This window comes from Nilaparvata lugens, chromosome X, assembly GCF_014356525.2.
Source record: "Nilaparvata lugens isolate BPH chromosome X, ASM1435652v1, whole genome shotgun sequence".
NCBI lineage: Eukaryota > Metazoa > Arthropoda > Insecta > Hemiptera > Delphacidae > Nilaparvata > Nilaparvata lugens.
Window position 1 is genome coordinate 23,083,442 of NC_052518.1, and position 6,128 is coordinate 23,089,569.

A 6,128-nucleotide genomic window follows, 5' to 3' on the forward strand; every position below is an offset into this window, starting at 1 on the left:
TAGAACCCATTGTAGACCATTGTTTAAAAACCTCAGAACTATGACAATGACGGCACTGTATGCTTATGAATGCCTGATGTACACAAAGAAAAATGTAAACAGTTTTCCAATTAATTGTGATGTTCACAGCCATTTTACTAGATAGGCTACAGCACTCAGATTGACTCAGTGTAGCCTAACTACCACATAATGTTGAATAGTTTTGTTGAGTTTGGAAAAAGAATGTACAATAAATTACCAGTTGAAATAAAGGACCTTGAGATTAGACAGTTCAAAATTTGTGTGAAAAATATTTTAATTGACTGCTGTCCTCACAGTATAAATGACTTGTTGTAATGTATAAATAATGTGATGTATTTTGTAATTTTCATACTTCAGAGTAATGGAATAAATAACGGAGCTGAACACCTTAAATGCTCTGTATTGTTTCTCTTGCAATATTGTTCCATTTGGGGTTCTTAGATTATACATAAAATTATTTATTTGATTTGTAGTAAGAGTTTATTGTCACATTCAATTTACATTGACTAGAGAAAATACACCTTTTGTGATGATGTTCAGTATGGTATTATTATTCTATCAATAATAACTCTCTTTTATTTTAATCTTTTTAATCTTCTTATTTGAATATTCTACAACTACTGCCCTATTGGGATTACGTTTGAGTAAATCAATATTAAATCTTCGGAACTGAACATTTGAACATAGAATATTGTTTTCTTGAAATTTTTTTCTTTGTGTGTTATTTTATTTTCTCTAGGAAAGGAATGATATCTTTTTTCAATCGTCATTATCTTTTTTTTTGAGCTGAATTTTGATATATTATTTTTTTTTTAATTTATTTTCATTCTTTGATAATTCAAACAATTATTTTTTTCGTAGTTTGGGTTTATTGATTTCACTAAATAACTCTTGGACTGGTAAACTGTTGTTATGTATTCTTCTAAAATCATTACTGCATTTACATCATATAGTATTGTTTTCTATTATCATTATTAGTATTGGTATGATTATTAGGCTTCTAGCCGGAGTCTACTGGCTCAATCTCGTCTACCATCTGAGCAAAGACAGTATCTGAATGAATGTGTTAGATGATTTGAATTATTACAGACACGTTGGATGTGAGGAATGTGTATGCTGACTATTTGAGAGAGAAAGGCATGAATGCTTCAAGTATTATACATTTAATATTAGGAGTTATCGGAAAAATTTTGATGATTTTATCATTCTTTTGGAATGCCTTAAACACAAATTTGATATAGTTATACTGATAGAAACCTGGTTGAGTCTTGATGAGAATATAACAACTTTAGAGGAAAACTGTAGTTTTCGTACATCTGTTAAATTCAATCAGAATGATGGAGTGTTGATTTATGTAAGATCTGAACTTAATGCGTCCTGTGAAGAGATTAATATTGGAGGAGTAAATTGTTCAGATTTGGACTGCTATAAAGATGGGCAGAAGTTTGGAGTTTTATGTGTTTATCGCTGTCAGGGCTTGGACTTGTCAAATTTTATCGGTGGACTTGAAGATAGGTATAATGATAGAAGAAATAGCTTCAACGACACCATCGAGATTATTGCCGGTGTGATATAAATTGTAATATCCTCTCAGATCATATAATACCAGGAACAGTAGGAACATTGTAGCACCACAAATAAGACTCAATAAAACTATGAGAAGCCATACTTTCCAACAGTGTATATTGTATAATAAACTGCCTCAAACAACCAGGAATCTGCCTTCAAACAAATTTAAGAAAATTGTATACCGTACAGTTATCTCAAAAGTAATGCCTTTTACTCACTCGAGGAGTACCTGAATACCTGAATTGAATTTAATGTAGATATGCTTTAATATAATGCCTTATATATATATATATATTATATATATATATATATATATAATATATATATATATATATATATATTAATCTAAAAATAATGCCTTTTACTCACTCGAGGAATACCTGAATACCTGAATTGAATGTAATGTAGATGTGCTTTATCTGTTCAATTGTGTGTAGCCTACTTTTTAAAAGTATGTATTATGCTTGCCTAATGCTATAATTGTAGCCTGATGGTTAATAAAACGAATCTTGAATCTTGAATCAAATAAACAATATCAGTAATAGATATACCTAGATGCGCTCTATGAGGCCGATTTTGTTTCCTGTGTAAACGTTCCTACAAGGCGGACGGCCTTCACTTCGACCTTCATTGGCCATATTTTTGTCAAGCATGTTGATACAAAGGCCCTCCGTCCAGCTGTTTTCCGTGCTGACATTACCGACCATTATGCGACATCAATACTAATTATAAATAAAAACTACTCACCCAACATAAGACCAACATGAAACTACTCACCCAACATGAAAGAAGTAGAAGTTGTACTACTCACAAATCAAAATCCATTAAATCTAAAAAATTATAAAACCCTGAATCACCGATTCGCTTATTAACTCCATTAAAAAAAAGAAATAAATTGAGTAGACTTGTAATCAGACAACCATTTAATTTTCAATTAAAATTATACTATAATAACTATAGAAAAACCTTGAACAGATCATTGATAAATACCAAAAATAGCTATTACAGGCAAAAATTACTATCCGCTACTAAACCCGTATCATTTTGGAGATCTATTAATGAGATATCAGGTGGTAATCCTCAAAATAACTCATTCCCAATTCAAAGATTTCTGAATGGTAATGATGCTAACCGGAATCCCCAGACAGAGAGTTGTTCTACCACCTTTGACGTGACCAATAAATTTAATTTTTTTTTCAAAAGTTGGAGAAGCTCTTGCAAATGTTATAAAAAATGAAAACCAAAATGATAACCCACTTCATATGAACTACCCGCCAAGCAACTCGGTTTTTGTCTTGCAACATGTAAGTGAGTTGGATGTGAAAATTGCATTACAGAGCTGCGTGGTGGTTCTTCACCCGGCAGTGATGGTATATCAGCAAGTCTTTTGAAAAATAATATTAACTCTATTATAGTGCCCCTCCGACCCATTATTAATAGAAGCTTCACTACGGGTACTCTTCCAGACGTTCTCAAGCTAACAAAAGTCATTCCACTCTATAAATCTGGTGCCAAAGACGATTTGAATAATTTCAGACCAATCAGCCTTCTCAGCTTCATTTCTAAGATTATCGAAAAATGTTTCAAGAAGCAATTCACCAAATATCTGAATAATAATAACATTCTAATAGATAACCAATTTGGGTTTGGGGATGACCGCAACTCTTCCAACTGTTTCTACCAGCTTAGTGATCATTTGAGACAGGGCATAAACAACAACAATTATATCCTATTACTATTTATAGACCTGGCAAAGGCATTTGACTCTATTGATCTAGATTTGCTGATAAATAAACTAACTGCCATAGGAATTACTGGTGTAGCACATGATTGGGTCAAAAGTTTTTTGTCGAATCGTCGCCAATTGGTGTCCATTGGAGAAGTTGAAAGCAACATACAAGACATTAGCTATGGTGTGGTCCAAGGTAGCACCCTTGGTCCGATTCTATTCCTGTTTTACATCAATAATATCATTCAGGAAAATATGTCTGGAAAAATGATGCTTTTTGCTGACGACACCGCAGTCTACTTTGAGGGTGACAGCTGGGAGCATGTCTACAGAATTGCGTCAAGTGAGCTGAGGCAATTGAAAAAATGGTTCAACATAAATATACTCAGTATGAACACTAAAAAGACCAAATGTTTGCCTACTTTCCTACGTGACAGCCGTGCTCCTCCTACCAACATTAAACTGAGGGTTCATTCATGCGGTGCTGATTGGTGTGACGAATGCAGCTGTGACGTGATAGAAACCGTGTATGATTACAAATACCTAGGTATATGCATAGATAGTCGACTGACATGGAGCACTCATGTTAGATATCTCAATAGTAGGTTGAGGAAGATGATTTATGCGTTCAGCCAGCAGAGGGGAATCTTGAGTATAAATCACCTGAGAACCGTTTATTTTTCCTATGTTCAATCTGTCATGTCCTATGGTATTGTTTTATGGGGAGGTGCGCCTAAAACCTTACTAGATGAATTATCAGTCACCCAGGAAGCAATTATAAAAGCTGGCCTTGGCCTTTGCAGAAGATATCCATCTGATCAGTTGTTCCTGACATTTGATGTTTTCAGAATTAGTCAACTCTTCATCAGGGAAGTTCTTTTGTACATGTTTAAGAATAAAATATACTTCAATTCAGAGTCCAATCGCCCTCATTTCACTAGGCATGCCCCATTTCATCACTCGGGCCTCCCGCGCAACTCACGCTCAGCTTGTGATGGGAATATATCATTCCTATGTCACACTATTATGAATAATATTCCTCATGAAATTAGTCAGCCAGGCATATATAAAATATCCAAATACAAAAAAATCGTTTCAAACTGGCTGAAGACTATGGATGTACATCAATGTGAGCGCCTGCTACAATCTACCTACCAACACTAAATTAGCCTTACCTGATTTCCTCTTTTTCCCTTCTCTCTTTGTCAACCGACTGTCAAGTGTAGACCCTCTTCTCATGGATGTATCCTTTACCATTGTGATTGCTTCAACGTGTCTGGGTGTGAGTGTGTTGAGTGTGTGTGTCTGTGTGTGTGTGTGTGTGTGTGTGTGTGTGTGTGTGTGTGTGTGTGTGTGTGTGTGTGTGTGTGTGTGTGTGTGTGTGTGTGTGTGTGTGTGTGTGTGTGTGTGTGTGTGTGTGTGTGTGTGTGTGTGTGTGTGTGTGTGTGTGTGTGTGTGTGTGTGTGTGTGTGTGGGTTTGTGTGTCTTATAATTTTATTTAATAAAATAAAATACTATCAGTGGAATAAAAAATATTATACAGTTCTGAACTCAGTGACCCACGAACAGACCCAATAGGCCTATGTGGGCAATTATTATTTCATTATCAGGGTTCAGAAATTTTGCTATGCAGTGCAATAATTTATTGTAATCAGATGTTAGACTAAACTATAATAGTCTGAAACACTTTATTTAAACAATATTAAAGATGCCAATCTTTATTATTCTAATAAGATGTATTACTATTATATTATAATCTTTATTACTCTTATAAGATGTATTACTATTATATTATTATATAATTATTGTATCACTCCTTTTGTCATGATGTCTTAAGTTTTATTTCAAATAATTATTACGTTGTGCTGCATGCATTTTGCGCCCATTCAAGACATTATAATCATGTATAAAATTTGGTGAAATAAACTCAATTCAATTCATTGACCTGTGATATATTGATGTTAAATTTGTTGTGTGAAAAATATTTCAATTGACTCTCAGTATAAATGACTTCATGTAATTTATATATAATGTGATTTTTTTTGAATTTTTTGACCTGTGCCTGTGATATATTGATGTTAAATTTGTTTCAATTGACTGCTATCCTTATAGTTTGAAATACTTAATAATGTGATGTAATTTTATGACCTATGATATATTGTTAAATTTGTGATTGCTTATATGTTTTTTGACGATGTCTTGCATTATTGTTTTTAATATTCTGACAATAAACGAATCTTGAATATTCCATATTACTGAATAGTAATTCTTCATTTTTTAGAAGTCTCGATCTTCTTAAAATTATTTTAATGCAGACACATTATACTATAATACAATTATTACGAAAATCACTCATTTGTTTAGAAATATGTTTAGAATAAATTGATAATAAATGTAGACAATTATTTATTATTATTTTTTGGCCTATTGAAAATTATGAATTTTATAAAAGTCATATTTTTAAGAATAAAATTAAATATGAGTACGTTTTCATAAAAATCTAGAGACGCACTGAAATATTTCTATATTATATTAAAGCTTATCATTTACATAATAGATAATAAATTATTCAGAGGAATATAACGTTCAGAATTTAAAAATTATAAGAAATAAATGTATGAGTGAAATTTCACCCAAATAGAGGTCGTGGATGGAAGCCTAGTAATTAAGTGTAAGCTACGCAAAACAAGGAGCTTTACAAAGGAGATAGCATTATCCTTTGCCGGCCCTGAAACGTTGCCAGATCGTTTTTCATATTTTTCAACAATTTAGAAGTAGTAAATAATTAATTGAAAAATATTTAATCTCA